Source organism: Orbicella faveolata, unplaced genomic scaffold (genome assembly GCF_042242905.1).
Source record: "Orbicella faveolata isolate gen_17 unplaced genomic scaffold, um_ofav_v1 contig_3, whole genome shotgun sequence".
Classification (NCBI taxonomy): Eukaryota; Metazoa; Cnidaria; class Anthozoa; order Scleractinia; family Merulinidae; genus Orbicella; species Orbicella faveolata.
In genome coordinates this window covers 21745916-21770203 of record NW_028301558.1, presented here as the reverse complement: position 1 = coordinate 21770203, position 24288 = coordinate 21745916, and the positions used below count along the sequence as shown (strand labels likewise).

Genomic DNA, 24288 nt, shown 5'->3' with positions numbered 1-24288 from the left:
CGGTGTGGTCATCCGCTGGTCACAAGTATACATTTGTCACATTTTCCAAAGCATTATGGGACGGAAGCATCAAAATGGCGGTCAAAGAGTTGGGATTTGGTAATCACAACTCTGTCCTCATTTTAAAACCGTATTATTCGTTGGAAATTAGTCGGAAATTGTCTTCAGATGCTCGTTGTGATTCCAGTTGAGTCAAGTTCTTGTGAAGGTGGAAAAATATGGAATTTCATTGGCAAAACAGTAATCAAGCTATGTTTGATGATATGATGCCTGTAAGATGAGTGAAGGCGGCTAACATGTATTTTACACTGGTCGGGTTTACAGAAAGCTTACGGTTCCTGCAGCTTTCCAACAGGTAAACTGATTTTTTGCATCATTTGCAAAAGCTCTTGAAATACTGGAAACGTATTGATCATCATGCAAAGATTCCAGAAGATTAGGTCTTGTTGATGCGATTTCTTGAATTCAAATGTCCATTACTTTACGAAATAATGAAAGCAACATTATTCAACACAATAATAAGCCAAAAATTTCCTGTTGGGAGCGTTTTCCTCGTAAAATCTGCCATTACAATGGTTGTAAGCTCTCTCATTAAGTTTTCTGATAAAGCAATGTCCTTCTTGTTGTTGTTAATTTTCAGGATGATGGTGGTGCTCTTGAGCAATATTAGAAGTTCACATAACACCATCAAGGCCTTTTTATTTGCCACTAGCAATTACTAAGGTCTCAAAAGATTGACATGTTATTTCAATAGGCTGGTTAAAATTCTCTGTAATTCTGCAGAGTTTTATAGGTTATTTTATGGCTTTTTTAATGCAAAGAAAGGTTATTTAGAACAGCACAATAATATTATTCGAACAGGTTACACAAAATCACTCTCAAGTACTGTAGTTCTTTACATTTACTTTGTATGTATGCTAAGTATTTATTACCTTGTTTTTTCATAACCCACGATTCATGGATAATTTATTGGAAAATTCATTGGAAAATGCTTTTATGGAAAATTTATAACCTTTGAAATTCAAATCTAGCGATCATGATTGTGCTCTTCATGGGTCATGAAATGTAGATTTCCATTTCATGGAAAATTTATGCCACATGAAATCCCACTTTGTTATTTGTTCTATTTTTTTTTTCCCCATGAAAGTAATTTTTATAGATCATAAATTTTATCACTTCAGATTTCATAGATATTTCATGACACTTCAAAAGCAACTTTGCAGTTTTCCAGATTTTTCATGGCCTTGAAAGATTTTTTGATGGGTCATTAATAACATCATTTCAAATTTCATGGAAATTGATGATTGTATCAAGAGCTGGCCGGCTATGACTTCTGTTATTAAAGTTTCCTTGTCACAGGAGTAGCCCACGGCCTATAATTGCTATCAAAGGGACCCCCATATCCCTAGGGATAATACAGCCAAAACCTGCAACCATTTTTCCCTTCCACATAACAGACCACCCCAGGGAAAAGTAGGGAGGGCCTCTATGCTCTTTCAGGACAACATAGGGGCCTCTACTCATTATTTAAATTCTTTGTCATATCCACAGGACCAAGATTGCGAAAATAGTTGCAATTTCCCAAGGAGAACATATGATTTTAATCAGTCGAATTTCCCACAAGACTATGAAATTACTCTCTCCAAGTTGGAACCCTCTAACTCGGATAATATTACACACACCATTGCCCCATGGCACTGTCATAATACAACACCTTCACACAAACAGTAGTCGCCATCACCTGCCATCGCTTGGATACCCACACACCTGGAATTAAGTTCATGCAAACACATTCAACCGGTATTTTCCCCAACAATTTAAGTTTAAACCCATCGGGAACAAATTTAATTTATGTGGCTCAGAAAGCAAAGAAATAGACCCAGTTCCAGTGGCCAAAATTGATGAAAGTCTTATGCCATTAGGAAATACGAGTGCAGACAGAAATGTTGCTAAAGTTCAGTTGTTACATGTCATTGTTTCTGAAATCACAGACAATGATGTAGTTAAGTTATTACAAGAAGCTGTCTCCAAGTTAGATGGGCAGCACAATGAATTAAATGCAGGCACAAATGTCTCCCGGGAATACATGGCAAGAGACCCAGCATATATAAAGGAATCAACTGAATTAAACTCTGGATATATTTCAGTCAATGAAGAGATACAAGAGTCAAATGAGCTCGAAAATATAATATTGTAACTATGAAGGTATTGGGCAACAAGACGTTATTGTAAGCCAGATTAATTTTTCCGATACAGAGCAGGTCGCCTCAATCTTACGCACATTATCATCCCACTTAGAACATTTAACAAATACCGATTTCCAGTCTCCCACCATCCTAAGGATTCCATAATAGAATTAAATGTTAAGTCAGGCCATCTCACTCTTGAGGGTTGTATTGGTGGGTTATCTCTTCCTTTCCTATTAAACACTGGAGCCGCTGTAACCGCAATTAGTTCAGCTCTCTGGCAGCGCCTACGGGCACCCGTGAAACACCCTCTCCATTCAATTCCACCTTAAGTTCAGTCGGAAGTCAGTGGGGACCGCATGCTAGTGCAGGGCAGATTAACAGCCCCTTTCCAAATTGGACAACGCACTTTTACCCATAATGCCCTTGTCATTACCAATCTCTTGCGTGATGTTATATTAGGAAAAGATTTTTTGGAACATTTTAAATCCATTACTAATCCTAGAACAACATACTATTTCCCTCCATAACGAATCTTCTTTTCATTCTTTGGCTCTAATGTTTCTGTCTGAACCAAAAATGCTCTACAATGAACTAGGGCTATCTTTGAAAAGTATTTCCACGCTGACGTTATGTTTCTCCTCAACTTCAACTTGCGCAACGAACTTGGTTCTATCTTCGTTCGAAAACTGTCCCGTGAACCGGGTCCATGTATTTGTCTTCGCAATGCTTGCTTTGATTTTCGCTTCTGACGTTTGCATCCATTTTTCAAAGTCCATTTTGAACATGTTATATTTGTACAATATAAAAGTGTGAAAAGTGAACTAATCAACATGACACGAGCGTGGGACAAAGAAAAATTCTGAGTCCCCGACAGGAATCGAAACCATGACCTCCCAATTGTCACGCAAAAGAACGGGGAAACTGTCTCCTTTGACGAGCCGATCCCCAAAATAAATTTCATAAAACTTATCATGTTGTAGTTTATTTAATTCCTGGCATAATCTGAAACGTGTTGGGGCAATGTTTAGAGAAAATGACACGGTTGTATCTTTACCTGAGGGGCATTATACTGTTGAGAGCCTCGCAAAAGAGCTAACAACCACTTTTGAATATTATTAAAATGGCTAAATTGTCCGTAGAAAATGATAAACCCAAATCTGTATAAGAAATTACAACCTGGGAAACAGACTCGAAAAAATACTTTTCAGTTACTCACGATTCGGCAATGTTGATTGGTAGTGGGAAGAAATTAAATTGAACAATGTAAACCAAAAAGCTAAATAGCCCGCGCACATATTTCATTCACTGTGACACGTTAGTTACACGACCCCTCAAGCATTTAGTGCTTAAACGATAATCGTGTTTTAAATAAAGGATTTTACTCTACTTTACTTTACTTACTTTACATTGCCATCCCAAAAACTTTTTAAACGGGAAGAGATCTGATACTTTGGCTATATTTGAGATGAAACTAACTATATATCACCTCCACAACAGGTTTCACGTGACCGCTCGACAGATACATTTACAAATAGCCACTTAAATTTGAATTAAAAATAAATTAAATTCCTTTCTATACAATATCGTCCGCTAACGTTTCGCCAACTGCGCCCGAATACGAGGTTACTTCAACGTAAAACCTCTACCCACATTTTTCGTCGCAACCTGACAGCGTTTTCGAGTGCGAGCTTAGATTCGGCTTCGTCTGTGGTTGATTTACCGGCTAAAATTTCATTAGGTGGCATGGGCGGCTGTTTCGCTTTGATTTCTTCAGGTCTTATAATCGCCAGTAAAAAGCTTGATTCAAAACTTTAAAAACATCAAGAGATTGTTACTCTTGCCATAGCCGCTAAACACGCGAAACTGTTGCCCGTCTTGTTTCAAAAGCACTGGCTGATAACCAGGTCTCTGACACAGAGTTTTAGTTAATTATGACCGCATTTTCACAGTTTAATGTACTAAAAGAAACTGTTAGAGCTAAACTGACGCGCCAGCCATCTCGTGAAAATGTGGCTGATGTTGAAAAAATGAAAAAAAGACATCAGTAGCGAGGTAGAAGAACAGTTTCGGAAAAAAAATTAACTGCTCTAACTGCCGGTCCGAATTAACATGTGAGAACACACGATGCTTTTTGCATGTAATAAAAGCATGATTGTCAGTTTCCACTTGATTGCGTTTCTAGTATATTTTATACCAGAGTGGCAAAAAAACTAGCGAGAAATAACGCACGAGATCGTTGCTACCAAGCTTGAGGCTAATAGACCTCTTTAGCTTGGGCGGTTTGTTTTTCCCTTGTAGACCACGTGATATTCTCCAGAGAATTTTTCTTTTATCCATCTTGAAATTATTCATCCATATACATGCGACTATTTAAAAATTTGAAAGTAAGAATTCTCAAGAGTATCATCACGTGGTCGGCAATGGGAAAACAAACCGCTAAATAGGTGTATTAAAACTTCTGAAAAAATAAGACAGGCTTTTGTCATTGCACCTAGTTCGGCAGCTCAGCAGGTCGTTTCTTTTTTTGTTTTTGTTTTTTTTGTTTTTCAAATGCTGGGAAACCCCCGTCTTTTGTTTCTGTACATTCCTGAGTGCTAAACTTACTTTTTTTTCAAGCACTCAAAAATTCATACATGACGTGTCAATGTTGGTTGCCAAGTTTAAATCAAAAGATTGACTCTGAGCAATAAAAATCATCTTAACACCTAAGAATGACGAGTCAACCGCAAAGCGAAGAACGTGTTCAGCTTCACACTCCCCAGGTTTTTCAATTCTTGGAGCAAGTGGAGACACAAACAGTCACACCACAAGAATATCAACAAAGACAGTATTAGAGACTGTGTATTGCAAGGGAAAAAAGCTTAAAAAAGATCAACAACATCGAGGCAGAAATACGCGGGAAATTACAAGAGCTTCAACATGAACGTGACCTGGTCCAAGTATATAATTAACATCTATCCTAACTTGAGCGAGAAAACCTGATATGAATCTTCACTATTCAAATTTGTGTTTATCATCCTGCTTGCTGTTTAGACATTGGCTACTATCAATCACTATGAACTAACACTGATATGAGCCGGCTGGAACTTATGAACAACAACAAAATTCAGGTTGCGCTACGACTTCAATACCATCTTCGTCTCTTCCTTTTACTTCAGGAGTCGTAAACGTCTGCTTTAAAGCTAGGCGTTCTGATGAGGGTTGAAATTACCCGAAACGACTCGAATGTTGTCTTAAATGCGGTTGTAAGCGGGGTGACCAAACTGAAAACACTCTCGAATTTGCTCGTTTACATTTCTTCTGAGAGGATCGAGACTATTGGCAACCTCTTGTGGATCCATTCATTTCATGACCTCAACAATATCGTTTGGTATATCGACATAAGTCGGTTTACCCGATAAGCCACCAACTATCGCGTATCAATTTGAAGGCCGCGGTTGCTCGCGCCGTTTCTGTTTTTTATGACTCTGTTCAAGAACTCCTTTCCGCCCGCGTCCCATGTGATACTGATAGAATACAACTATCTAAATGGCTCAGTTTACCTGTCGTCCTCTTGGGTTTGGCACCCGTTGTTTGTGTGATTATAAATCGACCCTTTAAACAACATTTTCCTGCATTTTGGACATTCTTGTTTTGACCGTTTTTGTGTTTCCTGTTTTCAACAAGAGTGTTTTTTATGCTCACTAAGCGAGTGATTTAACGTTGTTTCACCACAAGCTTCGTAAAGATAATCTTTAAACGACCACACACTTGATGACTTTTCACGTCTTGCCATCAATAGCAAGATATTTTTTTTTTCTACTTTCTTACCACTGTTTTGGTGAGGCTGTTCACAAAAACAGATCAATCCACAATTAGACATCGCTTTTCATATAAAATGTAATACATTTCTTTAATTGGAAATATTACTTGCGCCCACGCACAGTAGTTACTGATGGATTAAATAGATGCTGGCAAAATTTGAGCGCTTTTAGTCCGACTCCCCGGCGGGAATCAGGGCAAAAATTAGTACAGAAGATTTGCCGGTATTTGTCTGACCCACCGACTACTACTGTTTGACTTCAGAAGTATCATCACATTTCAGAGTCCGCCTTGTTGTTCTTTGAACATACTCCGATTTATCTATTACTACGCTTGGCCCGAAGATTTCAGATTTGACCTTTTCGGGGTCTTTCTGCAGGTATCGGAAAACACTGTATTTTTAGTCACTTGGAATAAGTCTTTATTTGGGGTTGTTTTGTTTTACGTAATCCCTGCTCCGGTACTCCTTTTCGCTATTTACATGAATGCAACAATACCATTCTTGCATGTAGGTGAAATGCATAAATTATCCCTCACAACTATGGAAAAAGAGCTATGCAAGATCTATACCTCTGCCAGGCCATTCTGCTATTTCCATTGTTTGTGTACCAAAACATGAATTTGGAAGCGAACTGAATCGCCAACATAATGCAGAGTGAGAACAATAGGATGTTACGAGGGCCAATATTATAACAGATAATTACTGCTATGCGGCACCCGGGGTAGACTTTCATATACCGGACCAGTGGCGGAGGACAAAAGAACCATTGTTATTCTGATTAGGCCTTATTGGTTACGTATTGTTATCTTCGCTTCGTTCTGTTGTTTTATGGACGTTAACTTTTCCGGATCCGGTACATGAAAGAGAAGCCGGCAGTCGGCGTTATGAAATATACAGTATTGCAGCCAGCTAAGGGTGTATCTATAAGGGTTATCTTTAAAGCGAGAAACCCTTTCTCTTCCTCCGATTCCCCGTTCCCCGTTCCCCGTTCCCCGTTCTCCGTTCTCCGTTTCAAAGATGGCCTTAAGTTGATACGTGTGACAGAATAAATAGCTTCCGATGCGGAGCTGAAAAATTCTCGCCCACTTTTCAGTAAAGGTTCCGCTTTTGAAGATTCCCGCTTTTAAAAATTCTCCAATTTAAAGATTCCCGCTTTTAAAGATTCCCCATTTATCGCAGATCAACGCTTCATCTTGACATGGCTTCTCGAAGTCTTCTAACGGCCAGGCAGGAATGTGAGCTGCTGGCTCCCACGTGGCTTCCTCGGGTCTATAACCAGCCCAATTCACGACTGGAGATACTCCGTTGTTTTCTCTCTCTGACGCTTAGTGATTATTCGCTCGATAATGTAGTCGTCAGGCAGGACAGTGACTCGCTTGATTCTTCGTTTTCAGTTAACTTTCGGCAACTGGATGCCGCTCGGTTGTTTGAAATGCCCTGCTTCCGGACGGCAACGCTTTTCCATGATGTTAAGATGTAAGAAATGATGATTATTCAAATTGTCAATGGTTTTTGTATCTATTTATTTTCAGTTGTCATGACAACCAGATGACACAATAGAAACTTCCTAAAAGTGCCGCAAGCATTTATGATTATGTGTAAGAGTCGCTAAAAACGTCTGAGCAACTGTCACTGATGACAAACTTTAAGCAAACATGCTGATTCATGTTTGATATGCGAGCTATTATTAAGTAATACCGATTTTCAGCGGCTTCCAAACGTGAGCGGGAGAGCGCGCAAAAGTCTTCGGTTCACGAGCGCATTTAACTGTGAGTATCGCGCGAATGAATGATCAGTTCTGGGTAAGACAGAATGAAACAAAGAATGGAACAAAGACAGAAATTGTGTGTGAAATTCGAAAACAGGTAAAACTAGCGCTTCTGGTCACTAAAGTCTGAAAAAAATACAAGCTTGGTTCCAGCTGGCCACAGAAGGCTGACAAATTTGTTGAAACCGCTGATAAAATCGAATCGGAAAAAAAAAAAAGAGAAAAAGTCAACGAAAGGGCGTTGAGATACGTCTATAATGATAAACATGCATCCTATCAGCATCTCTTGGACAGGATAAGACTACCCTCCATGGAATTTCGAAGAATTCAAGACATGTTATTGACAATACATAATAGCATATCGAACAAAGCACCACGGGCAATTAGGAATCTTATTAATTTACGCTCACTGTAAGTACAATCTCAGGCGCCAAGAATATGTTTTATCTTTACCTAAAGTTAACACTACCAAATATGGACTCAAGTCATGGAGATATTTTGCAGCCAAGAAATGGAATGAAGTATCAAATGAAATTAGAATAAAAGTAGGCATCAATGAAATAGTAAACAGAATTAGATTGCTAAATTTCGGGGATTAGTAGATTTGAGACATTAGTTTTAATAGTATTTTGACTGCGGCGGTAATATTGTAATAATAATTTTGAATAGTTTTAATCAGTATTTAATTAGTGATTTTTATCTGATGAATTGTGATATTAGCGTTGTTTAGTTGTTAGGTTCTCGTTAGTTATTAGGTGGAATACCTGTAAACTAGCTCTAAAGCTAAGCGTATATCCACGTTAAATAAAGCATTCATTCATTCATTCATAATTTAAATTCTAAAGCCCACAAAGCCGATTCGAGGAAAGACTACCGGCATTTAATCAAGATCTAGCGAGGCTGCCCGGCGCAAATGAGGTGCACGGTTAACTACTAAATGATCATGTGATCGTAACGAGTAAAGCTTTGTGAAGCGATCGGGATTGCTGGGAGCTCTATCGTCTGTTTACTGCTTGTACAGTTGATGGACGGTTCAGTCCCACTGAAATGCAAGAGGTTATGGTTAAATTTGCATTTGTAAGGATAAACCGCAACCAATTAGAGTTCATCGAGAATCCACATGGGAGCGCTAGTGAGACAAAATTAATTTATGCTAGTAAGTGTACGTCCTTAAAACAAAAGCCATTCTTCGCCATGGATTCCCGCTTCTAAAGATTCCCGTTGCCCGTTCTCCCGTTCCCCGTTGACCCGTTCCCCGTTGACCTGTTGACCCGTTCCCCGTTCCCCGTCCCCCGTTTCCCGTTTCCCGTTTCCCGTTTCCCGTTTCCCGTTTCCCGTTTCCCGTTTCCCGTTTCCCGTTTCCCGTTTCCCGTTTCCCGTTTCCCGTTTCCCGTTCCTCGTTGCCCCTTCCCCGTCCACCCGTTCTCCGTTCTCCGTTCTCCGTTCTTCCGTTCCCCGTTCCCCCGTTCCCCCGTTCCCCCGTTCCCCCGTTCCCCGTTCACCCGTTCCCCATTCACCCGCTCCCCGTTCACCCGTTCCCCGTTCACTCGTTCCCCGTTTACCCGTTCCCCGTTCCCCGTTCTCCGTTCTCCGTTGCCCGTTTCCCGTTTCCCGTTTCCCGTTCCTCGTTCTCCGTTCTCCGTTCCCCGTTGCCCCTTCCCCGTTCCCGTTCCCGTTCCTCCCTTTAAAGATAGACCATCTATAAGTTGGCTCAAACTCCTGCCGAAAAGGTTCCATTGCTCGGTGGAGCTGTGTGTCGCAAGTGGGAAAAGATGGATTTCCTCGGAGATTTTGATTCCCTCCCATCCTTGTTGGTGGTGATATTTACTGCTCTTCTTTCAATTTATCTGGTCACCTGTTTACTTGGGAGGAAGAAAATCGATATAAAAGGAAAATTTGTCCTGATTACGGGCTGCGACACGGGCTTCGGTCGCGAGACAGCGATTAAGTTGGATAAAATGGGAGCTTGTGTGCTGGCGACTTGTCTGACGAAAGAAGGAGAACAGAGTTTGAAATCAGAAGCAAGCGACAGGCTGAAAACATTCCAGATGGATGTGACAAATTCCAAGCAGATTAAAGATGTGTACGAAGAAATCAAGACAGCAATTTCACATGGTAAGATCATAAAGAAAGAATGTGAGGAGACACTAAAGAAATCCAAGTTGGTTTTCTGTAAATATTTCTTCTGCAATTTGTCCCGACAATCCGGGAAAGCTGAAATCATTTTGGAATTCTATCGAAGTTACGTAAGAGTCGGTCTTACCAGTGATCGCGGCGTTCTTTTTCGTTTCCCGCGCCCTTCAAACAAATCAATTCTTCAAAAGAAAGCTTCGTCTTTACATTTTCTTGATAATCGGGGGAATAGCTCGAATTTCTGGGAAAGGCGAAGTCATTCTGGGATTCTGCTGAAGTTACGTAACATTCGCGTTCGGTTGCTTTTATTCAACTTCGCGAACTCTCCAAAAAGTGATAATGGTTATATGAGCCATCTTATCGGAGGTTACGTTAGGCTCCAAGCGGAAAATTGAGCCGAAACAGCCCCAGAATTTCACATTCTTTCAGCCGAGGTACGGTGATGTATCAGTGAAGCGAAAACGAGTCAGGTACGAAAATAATAGCAATAATAACAATTTAATAACTTCTAGAGCGCTATTTACATTTACTTATCAACAGCGCTTCACAACTTAAAATACTACAATAAAATTCATATATGTAAAACTAATTACATGTATATTAATAAAATGGAATGTTTATAACAATGATAATAAACTTAATAAGTAATACTACCAAGAGTGAATATCAAGCAAAATACGCTTTAAAAGCTATGCGAAATAAATAAGTTTTCAGCCTACATTTAGAAATAGTTAATGACTGGATATCACGTAATTCAGCCGGCAAACTCTTCCATAAATATGGAGCAGCAACTGAGAAAGATCTATCACCTAAAGTGACAAGCATTTTCCTTTTAGGAGGGTCTAACAATAAACTTTGATTTGATCTAAGATTATACATAGATCTAGGCATAATGTTCATTAATTCTATGATATACTTGGGCGCCAATCCATGAAAAGCTTTAAATGTTAAAAGATATGAACACGATGTTGCACTGGTAACCAATGAAGTTTATGCGCGGGAGTAACATGTGAGTACTTTCTTAAGTTCCGTACAAGTCTAGCCGCAGCATTCTGCTCACTTTGCAATTTAACTATTTGCAACTTAGGCAGGCCATACAAAAGGCCATTACAATAGTCTAAACGGCTAGGGATAAAAGCATGAATAAGCGTTAGTAACGAATCGGGAGATAAATACTTCTCAATCCTTCTAATATTATGTAGGCGATAAAACGCGGCATTGTAGATTTTAGTTGCATGCATTGGTATTGACAACTTATTATCAAACCATGCACCAAGATTTCTAACACATGAACAAGGATAAATATCACCTATAGAGATATATTGCATTCATCATTGATCTTATCTAATTGCTGTCAACTCAGTTCTATCATCATTAATAACTAACCTATCCATAATCACACAATTCCTTAAAAAAAAGAAACTGTTCGGTTACGTATGAGCGCACCAACATGAAACAATCTTATTCTGCTTTTAAAGTGCCGCTATGATCAAATTCTCGATACCCATTTTTTTTTTTTTTTTACATTTTCGTACACGATAGGTCTTACCTTATCTTGTTACCAGAGGTTATTGCTCGCGCGTGGCGGACGGAAATACTTCGCTTCGCTTCATCAGCCGAACAGAGCTGTTTCATTCACCGTTCTAATTGAACTTTGATCAATTTTATCGGATTACATTTACACCAATCACAGCGAGCATCTCCCACTGTGATCACGTGGACTGTCACGAGAAGACATAGCACAATCGCGTGGCATGGCAGATCTGGGGCCCGTTTCTCGAAAGCCCCGGAAACTTTTCGGGCCCGGAAAGCCATTTTTAGTCCATCTGTATCTAAAAACGGATAAGTGTATGCGCCTGAAACTTCTTGTATGAAGGGAACTTCTCTTCATATTAAGAATATGTGAATAAAACAGCTCTGTAATCGTAAGGTTCGAGATTTTGCTATGGCTTTACGGGCCCGAAAAGTTTCCGGGGCTTTCGAGAAACGGGCCCCTGGTCGGGTTTCAGAATTAGCCATGTTCTAAACGAGCAGGGGAGTGGGTAAGAATATTCAAAATCGATTGAATTGGAAAATGGTGCTCGCCATCTGAAAGAGCAGCCAAACATTAGCAAGTTTACCAAATCTGAAAGTTATTGGTTTAAACGCGAAGGCATGGTACACTTTTAAAAACCGCTAAAGTAACAGAGCTTTGTATGAATGCGAGGGACGCTCGTCCCTAATTCGTGGCTTGTGCGGGACTGAAAACTACGTTATACTCCCGTGAAAAAGGTTCCTAATTAGGAGTCTTTGCTGTTGTGCCGTTTTTTTGACGCTAATGTTGTGTGTAATGATGGATATTACAGCCCAGTATCGGAAAATGCTCAAGAACTGAAAATTTTCGAAAGAATCCCGACACTTTTCACTGTCGAGGACGACGACAATCTGTCCGTTGGGCCGCGTATTCTTTGCAAGAAGTGCTATGGGGGTGCGTGACATACCGCTCCGATCGCATTTGTGGAATAATATACACTTATGTAGTGATGTAGCCTTTTAAGGAGTTGAAGTGTTAGGAGAAGTGTTTGTGTAAATGTTTATAGGTTCAGTTCATATAATCAGTCGCCTAGATGGCCAAAGTAAGTTCCAGATGTTTACACTGTTTTTCGGCCGCCATGTTGGTGGAGCACAGAGCTCCACCAACATAGCGGGTCCATACGGGGCTCCGTAAATTTGCGCAAAACATTTCGACGAATATCTAAAGTTTGGGAAAACGCAGAGACCTCAAACTTGGAGAATTGTCTTCTTTACCTATCTCCTATAACATTACAATTTGTTGACTTTATCCACTGAATAGTTTTTGATTTAATTTTCTGTTGCGTGACAGTGAAAACCATCTATAAAACAACGATTTCCCGAATGCCGTTGGCAAAACCGCCAAAACATCGTTGCTGCGTTGACAAGGTGCGAAAAAACATCAACCTCAAGGTCATCACGTCACCAAGCGAAAAGCACATTATTCGCGACTTTTCGCAGGCTCTCGTTCTCTATTCTTAGAAACCAAACACCGTGTCTGTTAGATTAGAAAACCCATGGGAGGTCGTTAGGAGCCAATCAACTTTCAGTCCAGATTCTGGCTTGTCATTAGCTCGGCGCTATCAGAGAAATCGCGCTCTGCTCCAGAGGTTTTTGGCGTGGGTCACAATAAAGACATGACCGACACCGGAAACCGCCCAAGAAAAGCCTCTGGCACCCAGGGTAGTCTTTCCTAAATATCTTGGCAAATTTCAATCTATTACGAACATGACAACTCATGTTTTTTGGACCTTTATTTCTAAGAATTTATAGCCGCCATTAATTTTCCTCGTTCCAAGTCTTGGTGCAAAGGAAATGAGTGGCGGCCGTAAATTCTCGGCAATAAAGGTCTAAAAACTGCGTGTTCTAATGTTCGTAACAGATTGAAATTTGGCAAGATATCTAGGAAAGACCTGTTGTGTACGAAAATGTAAAAAATGGATATCGAGAGAATTTCATCATAGTGGCACTTTAAACCTTCTGCGGAAACTACAATGCCAGACATATCTGGAAAGGTATGTCCACGAAAATGACCTAATTAATTAATTTCCAACTCACGTACTCCGAAGATTGGAGTCTCAACGGAGCGTTTTTAACGGCTCACTGCACAAGTATTATACCTCGTATCTCATTAATAAAAAGATCATATAGCTGGCTCTACTTCGTTCTTTGAATGGGCATAAACGCTAGATTTGTATTGCATCTCCTTCTTTGAGAGGCGCAAACAATCGCAGTATTTTATGGGCGGTCGTCAGACCAAACATAAATGGTTTAGTGATGGTTTGCGCAATGGAATAAATGATTGACAAATGATACTGTCTAAATACAAATAGTTAGGTGTTCTTGTGTTAAACGGTCTACTGAAACAGTAAATGATTTAGACAATTTAGAAATGGTTCAGTCACCGATATCAAAATGGAGCAAACTAATGAGGATCAGTTTATTTAAATGAGAATCCATCTGACTACGATACGTAGAATGATCAGGTCTGACAACAAACGGTCAAGTGTTCTGTTTCAAATGGTGTAATCAATGGTGGGACGGTTGAAGTAATCGACAAATCATTTAATTCACCAAGAAATGGTTCAACTCACCGACCAATGGTTTAGTGTAGTGCCAACTGATTTAATGCAGACACAAATAGTGCAGTACGAGGTCAAGTCATTCGTGCAAACAGCAAATAGCTTAACTTAATGTTGAGCTGTTCAGTCATAGAAGGAATGGTCCGGTGTGATTAGAAATGATTGAACGAAATTAGAAGTGATTTAGCGTGGCACGAAACGAAACAGCCTTCTTTGCGCGCCGAACCGCAAAAAATACAACAGTGAAGTGGACAAGTCAAGATTGAAATAGATCAGTCAATGTGGGGTCTGACGTAATACGTATACCGTCATATTTGGCGCCAAATTAGCAGAGTGAATGAGCGTGACACGGGTCACACCGACTCGGCGAGCTTGGCCAAGCGTGTTGCGGACAACTTCGGTAAGTTTGCTTCTTTTTATTTCATTTTGCAATGCATTTCTGTCCAGAAGATATGTCTTTGAGAGTGCCAGAGGGAACCTAGAAATTATGACAATATTTATGAGATCAGATAGGATATTATATCAAGGTCAAAGAAGGTTTAAGTCACGAGCCTGAACTCAAAGGAAATGGTGACACCTCCAGTTTACTCACCTTTGTTCTTTGTCTTGTTTCAGATTTAAATTTTTTGGACTATTTTCCACTATGGTACGGATTTTGCGACTGCCCAAGAACTAAGGTATCTTAACGACAATCAACTGTTAGAGTAAAGTGAATAAAGTTTTCATTTAAAGCATCGCCAAGTACCACATATTTCAGATAAAGATCAGCAAAGAGGTGAGTAGGCGGCTCAGTTGTTTGTTACACTATTTCCGACGACAATCGTTTTGATGTAATCGAATTGCCTGAGCATATATCTATACAATCAACGTTGTTAATTTAAAACATAGCGTTAAAATATAGAGCAAAATCCGTACCATAGTGCAAAATAGTGCAAAAAATTTAAAAATTTTTTGCACTATTTTTCGTTAAGATACCTTAGTTCTTGGGCAGTCGCAAAATCCGTACCACAGTGGAAAATAGTCCAAAAAATTTAAATCTGAAACAAGACAAAGAACAAAGGTGAGTAAACTGGAGGTGTCACCATTTCCTTTGAGTTCAGGCTCGTGACTTAAACCTTCTTTGACCTTGATATAATATCCTATCTGATCTCATAAATATTGTCATAATTTCTAGGTTCCCTCTGGCACTCTCAAAGACATATCTTCTGGACAGAAATGCATTGCAAAATGAAATAAAAAGAAGCAAACTGACCGAAGTTGTCCGCAACACGCTTGGCCAAGCTCGCCGAGTCGGTGTGACCCGTGTCACGCTCATTCACTCTGCTAATTTGGCGCCAAATATGACGGTATACGTATTACGTCAGACCCCACATTGACTGATCTATTTCAATCTTGACTTGTCCACTTCACTGTTGTACTTTTTGCGGTTCGGCGCGCAAAGAAGGCTGTTTCGTTTCGTGCCACGCTAAATCACTTCTAATTTCGTTCAATCATTTCTAATCACACCGGACCATTCCTTCTATGACTGAACAGCTCAACATTAAGTTAAGCTATTTGCTGTTTGCACGAATGACTTGACCTCGTACTGCACTATTTGTGTCTGCATTAAATCAGTTGGCACTACACTAAACCATTGGTCGGTGAGTTGAACCATTTCTTGGTGAATTAAATGATTTGTCGATTACTTCAACCGTCCCACCATTGATTACACCATTTGACTGTGTTTTCAAAATCCGCGAATCCGCTCAATTTATCGCAAAAATCCACAATCCGTGTGCGTTTTAAGGGCAAATCCGTCGATTCGAAACCCTATTCACCCTCCTCCTCGTATTTGCCCAAACTACGACGCCAAACGTGTAAGTATCTTTAAGGAAAGTACGCCTGTGAAAATGATCTCTAGGAACAGATACAACAGAGCCTTCTTTTTCTCGGTTCGGACACTTACTCGGGCGCTCAGGAGCAATAATTTGGTGTTCATTATTACAGCTATCTCTGCTAGGAAATTTTCTCTATTCGATTTTTAAAACCAAGAATATTGTTATTCGGTTGGAAAAAACCGCTCATGTAAAATTCTTCGACTTTGGGACTGCCAAACTGCAGGATAACTATTATGTAGTAAGCTTGTGTCCCGAGTTGTGGTTCAGGAGTCGAAGCGGCGCGTAGAAAATAAGATTAAAATTAGAAGAAAAGGGTTTTACTTGGACCAGCGACTGTAGACGCCGTTTATTAGATCTGATAACTTTCGAGCAAACCGGTGTATAACCGCCAAACTGTCTAAGACTGTATGATTAATAGGGAGAAAAAGAGTTAATCGTTAGGAAAACGGAACAGAGAAGACAGAAAACAGAGACAGTGTGAGAGCACTTTCCATTCGACCAGAAGTTTCAGCGAAAAATTGAGATAGTTTCATGTAACGAATGGGACCATGAACAATGTAAACAGTCATTGCGCCCAAGGAGAATGGAACGCGATTTTTCCGGTTGTTCAGGAACTTTGGACCACTTCGCCAAGTTAACCCAGTTTTCCGAAAAGTTTTTCCGGAATATTTCCGTCCCTTACTCGGATATTTCGAAAGCTTTAGTCGGAAGATTCAAAGTCTCGTATCTAAACGATGAACACGTGACGTCGGCTAGTCACAATCCTTTTAAATAAAAAGGGTTTTTGACTGATCGCGCGCGAGTAGGCAACACACGCAACTGGTGACCGGAAAAAAAACTGCAAATGAATTTCGTCAGGAGTGTTGAGCAACATCTTGAAACTTAGCTCGGTCACATACCCTAACTGTTTGCATACGAGTTAGATTTTTTCTTCACATCCGTGAAGAAAATCTTAAGAAGTTATCTGGTGGAATTTTGTTTCCATCTCCCAACAGCATTTCCATAAATAACACAAGCTCTACTAGATAACTTTTTCACATACTACGTATTAGGTAAGAGAACTTCATACATTTTTCGAAATAAAAAACAAACAAACAAACAAACAAACAAACAAAAAACTACTAGGTCACCGAGTTAATTTTTAAGACATTTTCCAAAAATTGAATTTTGTAGGGTCTTTTAGAAGTGCGCTGTACCGTTGCCATGGCAGCAGTTGGAGACTCGCAGACACCCTTGAAAATTGCCTGAAAATAGTATTTAACGATGGGCCTTTTGCAGATTAGTGCTCACATGGTGCAAAAACCGCCACACTGAAACGCAAATTGCGTACTGGGACATCTAAACAAAGCAAGTTAATCTAAATTTTCTTTGTTTTAGATGTCCCAATGGGCAATTTGCATTCCAGTATGGCGGTTTTTGTTCCATGTGATCACTAACCTGCAAAGGGCACATTATTCGCCAAGGGGAAGGCGATCATCGCCGATCTTCACCAAGCCTGGAGTGAATAATTGTTTTAGTATAATTACATAAGTGATTATTTGAAAAATATGCATTTTCTTTAAAACAATTAATTTCTTCGTCTGTGACCTCGACAAAAGGGCCTGCGGCCATTTTGAAAAAAACCGCTTAGGTGATTATCGCCTATTAATCACCTCAAATTCAACCAATCAGCGCAGAGAATTTTCAATAAACACTTATGTAGTTATACTAATAGTCAATATCAAAACGTTTCCCTACTGAAAGGATTGAAAGTGTGGTAATCCTTTTCCACTGGAAACCCACTGTTACCCGGGGAAAACCCTTTCTTGGAGGGTGTAAGCTGTAGGTTGCAGGTTATGGTTGCGGGTCATTGTTTCATAGCTGGAGCAACCAAAACCTTTATTAGTGCTAACATTAGGCCTAAAAGATAATGTTTAAGCCTTAGGTTAGCATTTTGGTAAAGGTTTGGGTTGCTTCAGTTATGGTAAAGCAGTGACCTACAACCCTAATCTGCAACCTACACTTTACACCTTCCGACCCTTTGTAGTCTCCTGAAATCAGGGATTGCTAGAGTATTTGTCACTCAGTTTAAGTTTATTGAATCTGCAAGATCATTATATAGTTGAAGTTACTCAGTCTGAGTACTTGAACGTCGTGGTCATGTAAAGGGATCCTTGCTGTAGTAACTGCATGAAAATAATTAAGGTTTATGTTACTACAATAAGAGTTCTGCAGTTTGCTTGATTATTTTATTATCAAATAAATGTTATTCCCTTGCTATGAAAAATCATAGGGGTTTCCCCTCTTGTTTTATGAAAGTTGGCATGGGTGAGGGAGGGCTTAAGGAGGAATTTTATACAAAGTAGTGAAACAGATGTAGTTTTTTGTCAGTCTGATTATCTCTGATCCTATGTAATAATTAATTATTGATTATTCACATTATTGGATGTATATTTACCATCCAATCGCAGCCAAAGACGGCTCTCTTTGAGGTCAAGTAATTATTTTCTGACCAAGCCATTTGGTTCACTATCAAGCTTAACCAGCTTTAATTTCACTTTTTTGTTTGGGTGAAAAGCCAATCACGACCTCAACTCATCCACTCATCCTTGTTTAGTGATGGGTCCAAGTTCAGGAAAAATGTGAAAATTTTCAACCATTATTCAATATTTGAACTTCATTTTGGTTTCAGATGGCTTGTGGGGCCTCGTAAACAATGCAGGCATTTTGTGTTTAGCACCAATTGAGTGGTCGCCACTGGAAGACTTTAAGCGAACGGCAGATGTCAATATATGGGGAATGATTGATGTCACTAAGACCTTTCTCCCACTGTTAAAGACGTCCAAGGGACGAGTGGTGAATCTGGGCAGTATGGCAGGTTAGAGGTTCTTGTATTACATCTACTGTTTATGGTTACACAATAGTTGTGCATCAAAGTCTTGACATTTTCTTGCATGTAAAGCCCTGTCCAAACGGGAAATTTTTGGGTGGGTGTTTGAACAAGTTTTTAATATGTTTTATAGGAGTTTGGTAGAATTTGAAGGCCACCAAACATTTAATAAAACATCATTAATTAAACATTTCTTTTGTTCTCGTGTTTGGTAAGCGCTGTTTTTACACGTTTGGACAGCTACAGACAAGGTTGATGCACGTTAGAGCCTTGAGCCATAAATAATTGGTCATTATCCATGAAGCATCACGCAGTCACTGTTTTTAAGATGATAAAATAAAGAAGGCGCTCCTAGTTTTCCGTCGTTTACCTTCTTAATTTACTATTATCTTCTAACACGTCAATGAGCATTGTGGCAGCCAGACATCACATTAATTTGCTCAGCTGGATCTCTTATTCTGCCACATTGACTAAGTTGTTAACAAATCGATAAGCGAATCTAGCGGCCCACAATTCTTTGCATCTGAAGTTTAAAACATGTTTAACGTGCATTTGACAGTTTTTTGTTTTATTTACTCAATGGAAACACTATGGTTTTCTGCGATGAAACAATTAGAAAAATCCCATACCGATTTTCCGTCCGTGTCCTTTCAGCCTCTTAAAATTCGGATTTGTCACCACCGGTTGGGTACAAAATCCCGCTGGTAAGGAGACTGGGGATAGCAAAACGGTGACGTCAAAACAGGGCCCGAATTTTCCTTTTTTACATTCAGCAGTTGCTGAAACTGCTTCTGAGATGCATTTTCATTTTGGTTGCAGTAATGAAATTAGACAAAAGAACGAAATGTCTATCCCTAAAATTTCATGCATTCTTGTTTTGACGACACAGTTCTGCTATCCCCAGTCTCCCTACTAGTGCGGATTTGTTCCCCACCGGAAGTGAAAATTCCGAGTTATAAAAGCCCAAAGGACGCTGAAGGAAAATCGGTATGGAATTTTTCTAATCGTTGTTTTATCTCGGAAAACCATGATCTTTCGATTGAGTAAATAAATAAAAAAAATCTGTCATGTACACTTTAAACAATTCGGCCACCCTGTTAAACACTAATATGTCTGGTCACCCGACAAAGCTTTCATGCTTCTTGTCGCAAAACAATTCTCATTTCGACAGGGTTTGTTTATATATATGTTACACGCTCTGGGAACATTCCTCATTCCTTTGGTTTAACATTAAAGACATGCAAAGCATGACACCACTTGACATCCTTATCCCGGAGTTGTGCAGCCACAGGTAGCTCAAGCTTCGTCACTGTTGTCCAATCTAATTTAATGTCGAGATTTTGTGTAAATGAATCTATCATCTAAACAGTTAAAAGAAATGACAATTATTTTTAATTTTACATGTAGCTTAATAAAAACTAATGTTCCACCCCCACCCCCCCCCCCCTAATGTTACCAACACAAAAACGAAAGAAGGTTCTAGACCCAGAAATAACAAAAGAAATAAGCCAACTTTGTCATCTCCCCTGTGATTAGCCGCATTGGAGCCATTCTGTCCACTGGTTTGCTAAATATTTCTAGTAATTATAAGGGATAGCAAATAGTTGCTAATAATGGTTGGATGTAGACAGTCTTGATAAAAAAAGTTATGTATTTCTTTACTCAAGTATATGACTTCCTTTAAGTGTAGTTGCACTGTATGACGGAAATAATGATACAATTTTAATACCATTATTTTGTCTGTTGTAAATTAAAAATGTTATTCTTGTTGGTAACTTTAGGACTCCCATTACCAGTAGCTTAGGTCTGTTAAGTGGGTGCCCTGCAATTTCATGAGCAGTTACATTTTTTTTTCAATATATGTGTTTACTTTTCCAGCAATACATGCAGCTGGTGTACCACTGTTTTTCTGAAGTTTTTGTGATACTTACACATTTCTATAACTGTTTATACTTTTCATCAACTACAGGCAGGATTTCAGTTCCGCTTTATGCTTCTTATTGTGTGTCAAAATATGGTGTGGAGGCATTCTCTGATGCTCTACGACAGGAAATGCAACCCTGGGGAATAAAAGTCATTGTCCTGGAGCCGGGATTCTTTGCTACCAAACTCTCTGCTCCTGAAGCTCTGGAGAGAGACTTAAGGAAAGGATAGGACCACACTAACAAGGACCTGAAAAGGGACTACGGAGAGGCGTATTTAAAGAGAGGTACTGACTCCTACCCTTGTAACAAAATCCTTTATCTTACTGGCGGCAGGTTATAGGCTTCTTACATTAATATTTTATTATTATTCAGGGTTGTATACAATTCGATCGTAAGAAACTACATTTTTCCCTTTTTTGTTTACTTTGTCAAAGCCTGTGTGAATTACCAGTAGTAATGAAAAACACCAACCTGTAAGAAATAAATGGAATTTAAGAAATAATAAGCACTTAATGACTGGCCCCAAGGGAAACAGTGAGTGTTGTTTCCCAGAGACCCTCAATGCGCCAAATTAAAAGCTTAAAGACACAAAATGTTCACATTTTCCCCTTTGTTAAAATGATATGTTTTTGCCGAATTATAAATCTCTGTTCTTGAATAATGAATGCCCTCTCTGGTGGGAAACGTTGCCCGACTTCAGTGGCTTTTTGACATCAGGCCGACTAGCACACAAATTTGCCGCCGTTTCAAGCTGCACGGCCTGATCATGTGCGAGTCGAAAGTTCAAGTTGTTGTTTCCCTAGGGCGTTAGTGAATCGGAAAACGTATTTGAGTTGGGAGGTATAACAACATGACTTATTAACATCGCCAAATTTGATAGTGATGACATGAAACCATCAGAACGTCATGATATTTCCATAATCGTAAGTTCTGCTTTTTAGACGCTAAGTTTGATCTGAACTACAAGAAGAGGTTTTGCAGGATTTATTCAATTATGTTTCGAATTCTGCTTTCTTCTTATCTGATTGGGGAGACTACAAATCAACTGAAATCAGAACAAATCAAGTCAAATGTTGGTTTTGAGGAGAGGGAACCGAAGTAACACGGGAAAAACCTCTCGGAGCAGAGGGGAGAGCCAACAAACTCAACCCTCTCATGGCGTCAAATCCGGGAATTGATATCGGGCCACATTGGTGGAGGGGGAGTGCTCTCACCACTGCGCAAGCTCTGCCAGCGCCAGCTTCTTGGCCTTTCTCGTATTTGGGTTTGTTGATGATTCTCTACTCTGCAAAACTACAAAAAAAATTATCGCTCCAAACAAAAAACACACTGTACATTTTGATCAAAACCGAAGACCATCACAACCAAGTTTGTATAACTGTAATCAAACTAATTCATTGGTAATACGTGGACCATAGGAACTTGAGTCTGTGTGAGAAGGCCAATACAAGAAATGGGGGTAACATCGCAGATTGAATGTACATGTGACTGACTGCTGCACTGAAACCATACATCTAACAGGAAAAACCAGAAGCTGCACTGAATGAACTGATTGTAGGTTCGCCAAAAACGGAAAACGAAAAGTTAAAGGCTGGAAAACCGAAAACTACAACAGATACGAAAACTGTAAACTGAAACTGAAAGTTTTTCGGCACAAAAACTCGCAAAACTGATCTAAGGAAATGCCAAAACTGCAAATCCCTATGCTGTCACCCAAGAGGTTTTTCTCTGGCTAGCCTGGTTTTCCCCTCTCATTAAGAAACCACTTTTGACTCTGATCTGATTGGCGTTAAAATGACAGTACTCAAGAACTGCAGCACTTCCATTGTAGTATTATTACTATTATTATTATTTTTTAATCATTAGGCTGTAATTTGCAGAGAATGAGTAATGCGTACATCTCTTCAATAAAAATAAGAACAATAGTAACTAGTACTCTCTGTATTGACCTTTTTGTTTTTCTTTTCAGCAATACAGAAAGTGAAAAATTACCGTGCCCTTTCCGATAACAGCATAGTTGTAAATGCTGTAGTAAAGGGTCTGACTTCACCCTCTCCGTCTGATCGCTATATGGTTGGCCTAGACGCTCGCTATATGCTCATACCTTTGGGCTCTTTCCCAGCATTTATTGCCGACTTTATCTTCCGTGTGCTGTTCAGACCACCACAAGCACGTGCTGGCTAGAGAGCAAGTGCCACTATGTTAGTGAACAGCTTCTGTTTCATTTCAAAAGGAAACTTTTTTCTGTTTTCATGTCTTTCATAATAACCTAGTCTTTATGTTTAAATGTAGAGGCAACTAAAGAAAAAGTTGAATAGTAGAGAGAACGTTTTGCAAGTAGCTAATAAAAGTCCATTCAAATTAACAATGACATTGATTCTGTTCTTGCATATGAATATAAGACTTAAGAACTTGACTGAGGGAAACTGGCTACCTGTAGTGTTGAACACACATGCATCTCTTCATAAGTCACTCAATGTTTTTATTGGAACAAATAGAGAAGAATATACTTCAGACAAGTTTTTCACTAAAACATTGCTGCTCTCAGTTATGTGCAAATCTCTTAATAGCCTGTACATTGGCTGTCTTGTTTTTTCTGGAAGCCAATGGATGATCTATGTATAGACATATTTTTCCCTCTCATCTGATCCTTTCATTTTTGTATCATGTTATTAATTAAGGACATGGTCAGACATGGCAGAAATCCCTAAATGTTACAATCTTACTGGATTGCAGAATTTCCTGTCCCTTATCATTTCAAGACAAAGTTAACTAAGTTAATTCGAATTAGTCAGATTTTTTCACCTAATGTAATTCACATCCCTTTTATCTTTTCATCACATTTTTTTGCATATGGAAGAGAATACGTTTGCTTATGTCCCAGAACTCTTGATCTTTATTTAACGTTAGGCTTTTAAGACTGAAGTCACCCAAGTGGTTAGTGTAACACTTCATGAGCAAGATTTAATTTGCTACAACCTATGAAATGTGATGTGCACTAAACAGGATCAGTTCTTTAATAATACATAATAATAATTATCGTGAAATGTTATCATGAGCATAAAGAACACAGATGAAAAGCACTGAGAGCTATCAAATGGAAACCAATGAAAATCCTGTGAATATGTTAATGGCAGACTGTGGATCCAGACCTTGAGCTAAGGGAGGGGGCGGGGGGGTTGTTTTGCTTGCCCTGCCGGCTTTTTTTCCTTCTGTGATTTTTTCTTTTTTTCCCGAAATATGAGGTGGGGGCCCAACCCCCCTGGGCCTTCCCCTTGATCTGCCACTGCATGGTATATTCACAAGATTTTCAAAAGTTTTTCATGCCATTTTCAAGGAATAATCCCCCAGGTTTTTCATGGGTTTGATACCATGAAAATTGCATGTTTTAGGGTCCATGAAATCTCTTATCTTTTAGTCAAGGCCATTAAATAACCATGGAAAAACCATTAAAATGCAGTGTAGACTGGAGCTGGTTTTTAATGGAATTTTAATGGTGATGAAAATCCTATGAATTAAACAGCATGAGTTTATGGTAAATTTTCATTGGTTTTTCATGCCATTACAAGTTCATGGCTCATGAAAAAGTCAT

The 24288-nt window shown here is 39.4% G+C and overlaps 1 long non-coding RNA gene and 1 pseudogene across 2 annotated transcripts; both read left to right on the top strand.

Annotated features, from left to right (window-relative positions):
- Positions 1-2155, top strand: LOC149106858 (uncharacterized). The gene is made up of 2 exons (XR_016210033.1): positions 1-355; positions 641-2155. It is a non-coding gene; the product is annotated as an uncharacterized LOC149106858 (long non-coding RNA).
- Positions 2156-5367: 3212 nt separating this feature from the next.
- LOC110064462 (retinol dehydrogenase 7-like) lies at positions 5368-23064 on the top strand (annotated as a pseudogene). Its single transcript, XR_016210028.1, has 4 exons — positions 5368-9874; positions 18574-18759; positions 20741-20980; positions 22666-23064. The product of XR_016210028.1 is annotated as a retinol dehydrogenase 7-like (transcript).
- The last annotated feature ends 1224 nt before the right edge of the window (positions 23065-24288 follow it).